Raw genomic sequence first — 12,840 nt, forward strand, 5'->3', positions numbered from 1 at the left:
TAACGTTTTCTAATTCTTCATTTGAGGATGTCATTCATCTGTAATGAATGGTATTCAATTTCTTGATCTAATATACTCACCCCGTCCTGATCTTATATCAACATTTATTCGGTAATCACAGTTTAATTGGAATCCTTTTATATAAGGTATGAATCATTTTTTTTATTACTATACCCTAAATCTTTATGGTTATAACAATAATATGAAACTCATTCCACCTACCCATTCTTCATGGAAGGGCTCGCATAAATTACTTATAATATAAAACTAGTTTCATATGCAGGCGATGCGTGCATTGATGTGCAAAAAACATATTCCGTAATTGGTATACGTATATTGGGAATTTGAAAGGGACAACAAGGTACTAAGGGTTCCCTTATAGGATACTTCTATATCACTATCTTTTATATAATCACCCTTACAATAAAATTAGTATTTTGTCTTAGACGATGTTTCTGATCAGTTATAATTATCAAATAAATTATTGATACACAATATCATTTATTCTATCCTAAATACTTCTTATAATATTGTGATGGTTGCTTGGCTCACTACATTGGGCCAGTCGTCTCAAAATGGGCTGTTATCTTGGGAGTTGGGTCTAAATTTACAAACAAATATAAAAAAGCTCGATCTTTAGAAACAGCCCAACGTTACAAGCCCAATTATACGGGCCTGTTTATCAAGTGAAAATAGGTTGTACACAAACTCTAACGTGATACTTGAATCTCAAGTACAACGTGATTGGTTCATTCATAATTATAAACTAGTAGCCCACATTCCACAAGCTAGCTGGACTTTGAGTCAATATAGAACATAAAATATTTTAGATTTGATACTAGAGTTTTATTTCATTGAAGGTCATTTAAGGGGTGAATCATTTGTATTATAATTCCTCCGTTTAGAAATAGTTGCACCATTTACATATTATTTACTATTCACATTTTATACTTTGATTATCTTTGATGATTTATATTTTAGGAAAAATATAATCATATAAAATATTTGCTGGATTCGTTTCATTGTATATTTTTTTAATATTAACTTTTTATAATTTTTTACTCACTGATAATTGAAGATATTAACGTTTTAAACCAGACATCGGCAAGCGTGAAAACATGAAACGATGCAACTATTCCTAACGAAGGATGTATTTCAGTAGTGGATCTAGAAATTTCAATATGGGGTTTTAGAAGTGGCTGGTACAGTGGGTCGTGTCGCTGTGGGGTAAAGGGTTGAGGGGAAGGACTTTTGCCTTTTGGCATTTTGTCTATTGCATAATATAGCTAAGTTGGGCTTTTTATCTTTCGAGAGAGTAATAAATGGGCTTTTTATCTTTTCTACATAGATGGACTAATGAACTTCATATTTTTAGATAATAAGAATATGGGATGCAACTACTTCTCTATAGAGCTGAATATATCACCCCTTGTACTATTTTATTGGCATAGTAGCCTAGTAGGTATGAAATTAAGAAGAAAGGAAATATTGGCATTGTAACGTTAGCGGTTTGTTATTTTGATAAAAGCTAATTTAAATTAGTTTTTGAGATATATATAGTTTGTGAAATAGTTTCAGTGGTAGAAATGTAATTTTTTTTCTTTTACTTGTATCACGTAGGCTTTTTAACGGTTATAGGGGATATTTTTTTGAACAAAATCGATACCTATGTAATACCTTAATATTGATCAACAATTCTTTTCTACATTTGCTACATTATTATATTTACTAGTCTTACATGCACGCAATGCGTGCGATAATGTGTGACAACAAATGAAGTAGAAAATAAATTAATTGGGTAGAAAAATTGTTTTTATATTTTGTTTTCTAAAAAAACTAAGGTTCAGTTTAAATATCCTACTTTCCCCCTCTTTTCATTCAAATAAAATAGTTAGTTATCCTCTATTTTTTTCCCTTTTATTCATTTTTTCTATTTTTTGGTGTCTCCCATGTGTTGCCTTATATAATAGAGATACCGTAAATACTCCCTCCATCTGTATTACTTGTAATATTATGGTTTGGCGCAACATTTTTGTAGTTGATTATACCTCCTTGTATTCCTTACTATTGATCAAATTACTGCGTCAAGAATTGAACATTTTGACATCAAATCATGCTTCTATAATCAAAAGCGATAAAGGAGACAGAAGGGGTACAGGAGAAAAGTGAAAAGGAAACAAACTGCTTTTATCTTTTACACAAACTCTTATTATTGTACCTTTCTTTGTTAATGATGATTACTCTCATAATTAAATACCTCATCATGTTATAGAGCATCCATTTCTATTTCTAAGACAATTATCTGTTGATAGTAGTATCAAACCAAGACTCACTTTAGGCATTATTTTGTCGAGCTGTCGCAGTGATTCTTGCACTCTTACAAGAGAGTCACAACGTATCATGGGTACAATCAGTTAATCCGATATTGACCCTGCGACAGGGGCGAAGCCAGGCTTGAATGTGGAGAAGGGCTAATTTTATAGAGAATTCTAAACATGGTTGTTGAGGAAGACCAATTTATATAAAACAAGAGTCAAGATATAACCATTAATTACCATTGATTTTTTTTCAAAGTTATGTTGGGGTTGCAAGGGCCATGGGCCTCTTAAACCCCAACATAGCTTCTCCCCTACCCAACGGATAATTCACTCACTAGGTACATAGTATTGTTTTACTATCGATGCGTACATTGTGGAAAAATTTGCAATATTATAAACACTTAATACGATATTGACCCATTGAATAATTCAAGAACGTTAATAATTAAGATTTTAAAAAAATAATTAATAATGCTACAATTATAGCACATTCTATTTTTTAATCTATTACTACTATTTATTGATTAAAATTGGCTTAATAATTTCAATAAATAATAAGAAAATAAGGAAAATGAGAACAATATTTTAAAAAATTCAAAATAAAATACGATCGCTATAAAATGAGACGCTATAAAATGAGACGGAGAGGGTAATAATATGTAATGGTGTGACCGGGGTTGTTAAGTAGAACAGTTGCAGAAGATAAATGCCGAAAGGCAATGTTAATTAAGGTAACAATGTCTGGCTTTATGGAAGCAGGAAAGAAGCAAGTACTATTATATGTCTATCAAACTATCACTACAATAATTTATTTTCTTTTAAAATAGCAAATACTCCAAGTTAGTGTAACTGTGTAAGAGTTAGCTAATTAGTAGGTTATTAGTCAAAATAGTATGACTATTTATTTTGACTACTGTAAAGGGGAGCTTTAAGTAGTCAATACTTCCTTTGTTTGACTGTTTTTAGTGGAGTACTTGCTACTTTAACCATTAATTTTGGTATTTTCCTAATGGTATGACAATTTATTCACATGTAATCCAACCAAAAAAGTATTTGATTCAATCCGTTTCAAAATTTAGGATAATCTAAAATATCAGATCGTTTAGTTTGTATGTGAGTAGAAACAAATTGAATATATGATGTTTCATATATTCGGAATTTAGGATAATATCACCAAATATCATATTTGAAGTTTCTTCTACATATGGTTTAGTTGATATACAAAAACGAAAGTTCAAGTAATTGACAATTGAAAGTCTTGTGTAACCTATAAGAAGTGCTTTATGCAATGTAATCATACAAGGTTCTTCATAAATAAATGATTCCGTTATTGCAATATATACTCATGTTGTGTCATCAAAAGATGATCGAATAATCACTCGACATTTTTCAATATTTATATTATTCTTTGTAAAAGTTGCATATTTGTCAAAATGGGAAATTTCCAATATGTATTGATCTATTTTCCAGACATATACTATTCCAAAAGGATCTAAAACTTGAAAATTTGGGTCAAATAACCGTCCTTTGATCCTATCAACTTGATAGCGGTTTGAATCGATTTCGCTGAGCAAATTTAGAGTGCATGCATGTTGAATCTGATAGAGTATAGATATATTCCTGTGACCTCAACCATCAGCTTAAGCTTATGGTTGAGGCATCAAGAATTGATCTATACTCTATCATAAAATTGGTGATCACATTTCGGAAACTATGAAGAGCATGATGCTTATGCCTATAAAACAGTTTTTTTTTTTTTTTACTTATTTCTCATTGGTTAAGATATTAGCCCAAGAATTTATAGGAATTAAGGATCACGTAAAATTTTCTTGTAAAATGTGTTTTTTTTTTTTTTGAAGTGTAGAAAAATGTGTTTAGATAAGAAATAATTGCATGATCATAATCATTATAATTTATTGACTTGATTCCGACAAAATCATAATAATGATTGACTATACATCTTGTCCTCATCCTCCAATTTCAACTTTATAGCAATCAATGGCATGTTAGCTCCTGTTTATTTCACTACCTGCTTGCAATGAAACTGCGTTACAGACTACAAAGCCTGATGAGGTTGGATGGATGAACCATATCATCCCTATTATATGTACTCCCCCACAAGACAAGTTGCGACGATTTAAGAGAATTTCACCGTATATGTCAACTAATTTAGTTGGTTAAAGTTTTAAAAAGTGGCGTTCAAAATTTACTATTAAAACGGTCTGCAAATGGAAAAAAGTGTGGGTTATAGTCTAATCTCATTTCCAAACATATGATTATATATATCTTCACGAATTTTCCCTTCCCGCTCAATATCATATTTAAAGTAGTATTAGACACTAATAACGGAAATTTGTTAAAAAAGAAACACATATTTGTAAGGCCCTATTCTTTTAGACTTATTTTAGTTTCATTTCAATTCAGTTTATCTCACCTCAATTCGTCATATTACGATTTATAGTTTCCTACTAAACGATGCATGCATTTTTTTGGGGCTCCACTAGTGGTAAAATGAAGCTCGCCGCCAGACCGACACCTCTCGTAGGTTAACGCAATCTAAGTTTGCGGCCAAACACTTTGAAATTGAGAAAAATAATAAGAGGAGACTCTATTTCAAAATGCTGGAATCGAACCCTTAACTTTAAATTAGAAAGTTCTTTTATAGTTTTATTACCACTAAATAAAGCTTAACTTGATAACGAAGTATGCATTAGGGCTCATAAATATATGAAAGAACACGAAACACCTTCGTATTAGGGAAATCCCAAATTTCTCAGTCTCTCTCCTACATGTGTGAATAAAGTAGGTAAGAAGTCGTGAGCAGAAGAAGCACACGTGCATATACACAGACACTTACGTCTTCTCATTCGTGTGATGAGCAGCAGTAGTTTGCCAGAGCTGAAGCTTGACCCGCATCTCCATCTCATGACCCTTTGCCATTTTCTTGGTAAACGCACCTTATCTCTATCTCCACTTCACTACTCCGACTCCTACTCTCAACTTCTATTCATCGTTTTAAAATTATTTAGAATCATCCTAATTATTACGTAAATCGTCCTAAGATTAATTTGCTATTTTAGGAAAACTTACTTTTACTTATTTAAATTTATTAGTCATTTTGAGAGATCGTCCCATCTTGTTTTTCTGTTTATTTTTTGCAAGACTGGTGTTATCTAAATTTATTGGACTTTATTAATTCTATTGTGTAGTATATGTTAATTGTCCGGTATCGGAAAAAGTAAAGAGAAAAGTATCACATTGTGCCTGTTCTATTTATTTTTACTTATTTGAATTTATTAGTCATTATTAGATTTTATCTAACTTTATTAAACCTTATTCAACATATTAGATTTTATTCTATGAGAGTGTTAGAATTTATTTTATGAGAGTGTCAGACCTTATATTTGTTTATTTTTGCTGAACTGGTCAACTTATTATTAGAACTTATTATACCCATATGAACTTATCTAAACTTATTTTTTCTTATAAGAATTGAAAAGAAGATAAACTAAAAAGACTCATTATTATAATAGAGAAGCTACTCCTATACTATTGCCAATTGATTTTCAGTATGAACCCTCGTTTGGATTTATAATGTCTAAGTGGATCGAATTTTCTTCTTCCTTATTGGCTTATCCTAACCCATCTTCAGTTATATTAAATTTATCATGGTAATATTGAAACATGTAATTGATTATTTTTGAGGTGAAAATATTACAAAAAACATATACTATATTTTTTTTTACGGAAACTAGTAAGAGTTAAAGTCTTCCCTCCAAAAAAATATTTTATTTAGACCTTATATTTTGAACAGCGAAAATTAAATTGAACGGAAATGAAAATAAATCTAAAAGAACAGGATTTTAAGCAATGAAAAATATACAAGTGTGTGAAAAGAAAATGGTATTTCCTCCGTACTAAAATATAGTTCCTGTTACTTTTTGCACAATCTTCAAGACGTACTTTTGACCAACGATATCTTCTATTCTGTATTAGATAAAATATAAAAAATTGTTATTATGAATGTACACATTGTGACAAATCTAACAAGATTCCACATAAATATGTTCTTTTACATACATTAGTGAAAATATTTGATCAAAATTTTAAAGTTTGACTCTTAAAATAGAAACATGAACTATATTTTAAGACAGAAGAAATACTAAACTACTAGCCTAATAAGAGTAGCAAATATATGTTGGGTACAAAAATGCTTCTTGTCGCCTTCCAAGTTTCCACCCTCTCAAAATTGAAAATCTGGCGAAGTCAGTCCCACACGTGTGTCTCAGACCTCGTGTCTCGTGCACGTGAGCTGACCATGTCAGTTTGACTTCTACACACACTTCTATTTTAATTACTACTCCGCTACGTGCTCGTGGAGTCATGGGGGTAATTCAATAAACACACAACTGGTAGTGGAAGTGTGGAACTACGTAATGTTGTACTCCCTCCGTCCCAATTTATTTGCTACATTTTGCCATTTAGGGGTGTCTCAATTTATTTGCTACATTTGCAAATATTTTCATATATAGTACATAGGTCCCACACTTTATTTACAAATTTGTCATCACTCCCTTCTTGATTTTGTAAATGTTTCCATATATAATACATAGGTTCACAATTTACCTATTTGCTTTTTTGTTAATTCCATTTATGTCAATGGTCCCCACTCCCTCCTTGGTTTTTGTGAAAAAGTGTTTGTAGCAAATAAATTGGGACGGAGGGAGTAGTTTTTTTTTTTTGGATTACTAGGAACTAAATTAAACTGAATTTTGTTTAATTAAACTAAAGTGAATTATGATTGAACTAAGGTGAGTTGATTTCAATTGAACTAGTACCATATATACAGTTATTAAGCAATATCTTAACATTTTTTCATTATAATTTATAGTAATGAACTAGCTGAATGAACTGTTTATTTAGGTGCGAATAACATGATAATAATTTATACAAAATGAGATGCAGACTTAAGAATTACATATAAGAAAATGAAAGTGAAAATATTAAGCAATATCTTAGCATTTTTTCATTATAACTTATAATATACCATTTTAAGTAATATATATTGTCATAAACGAACGTATCTAACTAATTATTAAAATAAATAAGTGAATGAAAGGACATCAGAAGAAAGAAAAGCGTATATTGAATTTTCCACGCACATATATGACACATTATTCCCCTTTATTTTTTTGTCCTACTACAAGGAGTTTCCCATCGCCTTTGGTGAGTGGACTAATCTCCTGCTGGAAATTGCATGGGTATCTCAAAGGACAACATCCTTTCTAGATGGGATTTTTTCCATATCCAAAATTCGAACCCGAGACCTTAGTTAGAAAGCGAGAAGCCCTTAACCGCTCATGCTAACCCGTTGATATTATTCCTCCTTATCATTGTACACAAGATCAGCTATTAAACCAAAATAAATAGTATAACAAAAACATATTGATGAAGGACAGCTTTCGAGCAATATAACAAGAGAGGAAGGCGAGAAAAGACAAGTTGAGAAGAGCAAAAGTAGGCTTCAAATGGGATTTGAGACATGCATAATGTCGGCAAATCAAAGCACTATAACAAGTTAGGCAAGAGGCATATAATGTTTAAGGCCCTACATATCTATATGAACAACTTAGCCCCTCGTGTAATGGTATTATCCCATTATAAATATATATGTAACTTTTTATATAATGTCAATAAGAATAATAATTGAATTGTTGTTGATGGGAAGATGAGCTTTCATTCATTCAACTAATTCATTTATTCACAATTATTTCTTAAGAAATGACCAACTTTATTGTGTATATCAGAAAGAATGTGATGGATCAAGTAAAATTTGGCTTGTTTGGTCCCTATATAGAGATCTTATCATTTATGAAAGGCGCAGCTAATCCTGGCCTAGGTCAATTCAATGAATTTGAGTAGGGTATGCGTGCAATTTGAAGTGCACTATCTATCTACCCAATCTTAATAATAAGATTCACTTGAATATGAGCTATGAGAGATGACTAGGTTATTGGTATATATTAGTAATGCATTCACCTTTTGAATTCATAATACTTGAGTTATAGTGCAAGGGAAGCAAGGAAGGGTGGGTTGGGTCATGGGTGGAAGGGGAAGTCATACACTCATACTTGAGATTCCATGAAAAAGTCACGTCGATTATCGATCACTTGTTTGCATTTATGGGTAACAACCTTTATTTGGATATCTTGTTTGGGCTATGGGATTTATGTTCTTAATTTCGTAGCGTGGATAGTGGCATGAGTTGATTGAAACTTTAGCATGGGCTTATGAACATCTCGTACAACTCAAGCTGACACACCCAAATACTGATTCAAATTAAAAGGGATATCTAGGGAAATTTCACTTTGAAGGACTATTTCCTAGCTACACACGTCATGTTATTTCATGATTGAATCAATTTAAAAAAGACCTTATCAACTTAGATATTTAGTGTTCTTTGTTAAATTTTAGAGTTTTCCTTTATCGTTGTTTCTAATGTTTATGTTACAGGCTACGATATTGTTGTTTCAGAAAATTCATTTGGGTACCAGTCTAATCCTAATGCCCCGAATTTTGGATCAATTGTGCAAATTACTTTTTTTTTGTGGAAATTTGTTTTAAAATTCTAAATTAAGAGAAATGCTTATATTTGCTTGTTAGAGGAGTGTTAGGTAATACTGAAATTGCGTGAGACATTCACATTTTTATTTTTGTTTGACAATTTAGTTCACTTCATTAAAACTCTTAAAAGTTCTGAAGGCATACATCGAAATGTCAAGACTACGACACCTTGAACTGAAAGACAAATACAAAAGCGCCAAAATCAAAACGCTCTAAAACACAACAAGAACCCCTCAACAATATCACCACTAGAACAACCTAGAAAAAAACACAACTACCACATCAAAAAAAAATAAAGAAACACCCAGGCTCACCAACTGAAAAAACTGCAAACTAAGACAACTTCAAGCAAAACAACAATGGAACGCATGAACTCCTTGAGACGATTTTGAAGCAATGACACCATATCAACCATTGGGATAACCCTCACTACACCTTCTATTTGAAACTTGAATCTCATTTTTCTTCTCCATATTATGACTGAAACCAAGGTGATTAAGCAATTGACATTGATTTTTCTTTGTTGATCTTCGAAAATGAGAACTTGGCACAACATTGCTCATAGATGAATTAGGCGAGAAAACTGAACCCTCGCTACCGGACATTCACATAAATATACATGTACATGTTTTTAAATTATTTATGATAAAAGGACAATCCCTAAGATTGTGTGAGAATGAATAAAGTCTATCTAGATGACTAGATTTCACCTTTCAAATTTTGTGATGAGAGTTTCTGACTTTTGACTCTCATATCTCAAAATCGCATAATAATTGGGTGCAAAAAAAGAGGAGATGACCAAATTAATTAAACCAAATAAAGAATTGCAATTTTCATGGAAAATGTTTTCCATCAAATTAAAAGGACCCTTAGGGGTAAAACAAGTTCGCTCCTATTCTTCTCAACCTTTTAGAATGCGATGCACTTTTTGATTAGCTATATTTTACTTACTCCATTTTGAAATAAGTAAAACATTTATGTCATAAAGCTCTCACATAGATGAGATAAGTGTTTCATTTATTTTAAAACGAGTAAATATAAAAAATAAGTGGATTCAAATTTCATTTATATCTATATCATCTTCCAATTTCATTTAGTCTAGTTAAATAATTAGCTAAAGACACAATGAAGCGTTTTACATAGATTTGTTCGATTCCCATAAATCATGGATATATAGCATTTTGTCTCAAAACCACAAACCTACCTATAGCCTAATTTTTATATAGACAACATGTAATCAATCTGAAAAAACTTTATGTGAGTGGATTTGAACTATATGTATCTTTTTCTAATAAACAAAATTTCTGTTTAAAAAAATATAATTTCTTTAGAGGAAAAAAGGTTGATTATTTGATTCAACACCACTATCTACAAAATTTAAGGAATAATGAATGGTACGATTTTTTTACAGCTTAAGTGAGCTAAAAAGTAATTAGAGAAGATCAAGACTCAAGAGAGAATGTGTAATGTGGGCATGCACAAGCTAAGCACAAGTTGAGATTCCTGAATGGCTCAAAAAAGTTCATTCTAACGTGACAAATACAGGAAAATGCACTTTAATTTGCTCTCTAAAGATTAATAATTCTAAAAAATATAGTATGGGACTCTAATAAAGATAGCAAGTACTAATAAGTAGGGCAACTTCTCAGTTCTCATATATAACCACTAGACACGTGCTAGCTAGTCTTTTTCAATTTTCTTATTTTTCAGAAAATTTGGTAAGAAAAAGTTCTCTGGCCTGTCCTCGCATAGGGTCCTTATCCAGCGGCTCATTACAAGCCACACATATCCGAAACCTCCCTCTTTTCTTAAATCCCAAGCAAATATTTGAGGTAGGAATTAAACCCTAGATTTTGCTACGTAAGATGAGTAAACTCACCACTTGAACCAATCCTAATTAATTTTTGTAAAAATTTCAAAAAATTACCTTTTATAACCAACTTTTTTTAAAAGAAAAAAACTACCTTTTGGAAATTTTCTTTCAAAAAACTACCTTATAGAAAATATTCATTTCAATATACTATCCTTTTACTTTTATATTTAATAGTATTCAATAAATGACAATCGCCCTAAGTGTTGCTTCCGATGGAGTAGCGACAAAAGAAGAGAGAAACGATAAGGAGGAAAGAATAACAATTTAATCTGACTCAATTATTAGTGATTAAACCCCATTTATAGGTAAAATGGTAGTATATTGAAACAAATTTGTTATATAAGGTAGTTTTCTGAAAGAAAATTTTAAAAAGGTAATTTTTTTTTAAAAATAATTAAAGAATATAGTTTTATGAAATTTTCGATTTTTTTTTCGATTTTTTTGTTTAGGGTTTTTTTAGTTTGTGTACTAAGGGTACGTAGAAAGGTGCTTAGGTGCATACACGAGGAAAAGTTTTTACTTTTCTTAGCTTGATGTATTACTCTTACCATTTCTGTGGGTAATGAGATTATGAGATGTAAGGTGCCTTTGCCCTAAGGAAAGGGGCATATGCAACTTCCGATTCTAGTACTTAAAGGTTGTGTATATTATGTCATACAAGTCCCATTTTCTAAAAAGATTGTATAAATCTTTAATGGACCTACAAACAATCCTATATCATAGGAGACTTTGATCATCATAAAATGAAGTCTCATCCTTAAGCTACATCGCATTAGGATGAATATATTTCTCTCCTCCTTTTCATAGTAAGACCAATTACAGTCATTAATCAAATTTATTTCAATAGGCACTATAGAATGAGATTTTTCGTCGTTAATAAGATGTTTCTCATCGCAAATGTGCTATTTTCTTGTAATGAGGCTTATTTGGTGTAGCTGGTGTAATACATTCCTTGTACATATCCTAGCTTAATATATGTTCAATTTATGATAATTACATTTTGGATGTTGAGTGTTTTATCGAGAGGCTATTATGCAAATTAAACTAAATTGAGTTGATCATGGATAATCTGATCACTAAGTAACTAAGATTATATATCTTTGTATTTTTGTAATTATATATAGCGCTTAATAAACACTTTGATGATAATATAGATGATCGGTGAAAAATGATGGTATGTGATACTTTTCATGGCAAAGCATTATAGAAGGACTAGTCTTATTAAGTATGTAACTAGGATTTTCCACAATCCTCCTAATTATTGTATGAAGTACTATAATTCGGTTTAGCTATGTTTTAAATTTCATATCAATGTGTAATATATATCTCGACTTGAATTCAATGGTAATCCTATTCCATTTCACGAAAAAAAAACTAATCTGTATAATTTATTGGAAAAAGCTAAAAATGAAAAAAAAAACAAGCATTAACTAATCATCTATTACATAGTTTAATGCAAACTTTTGTTATAAATTTACAACTAAATTCTATTTTAATCAATGTATTTATGTCTTATATGCAACCCTTAAGGCTGCATATAGCATAACCCTAATTTATTTTGCACCGATCAAATTAAAGAATGCAAAAATCACATTAAAATGTGAGCCAATTTAAACATTTAATAATCATGATGCAATGACCAATGAGAATGCTTTTTAGGGTAATACATATATATAGAAAGTAATAAAAAAAAAGGCTGGACGACTTATGAAATTAATATGCATAGTTGCATACACATGCATGTTTAACTTCTAATTGCTATTGACAAAAACCAATCACATGGATTAATCATTTCTTCTTTAAGAAAATTAAACGGCCAGTTTCTTAATTGATACGAGTGGCTAGTTAGGCCCCTCCTAGGTGAAGGGGGAAGATAAAAAAAACCAAAAGAGGAAACACAGGAATTAATTCTTTTTCTCATATATGACTGCTCTCCTCATAAGTTAGAGGAGGATACATGTACTAAATCCAGACTTTTTGTAGAAAATTAAGACATAGAAGAAGTAGCTTACACTTTGAATGCAA

Source organism: Beta vulgaris, chromosome 2, assembly GCF_026745355.1.
Source record: "Beta vulgaris subsp. vulgaris cultivar EL10 chromosome 2, EL10.2, whole genome shotgun sequence".
NCBI lineage: Eukaryota > Viridiplantae > Streptophyta > Magnoliopsida > Caryophyllales > Amaranthaceae > Beta > Beta vulgaris.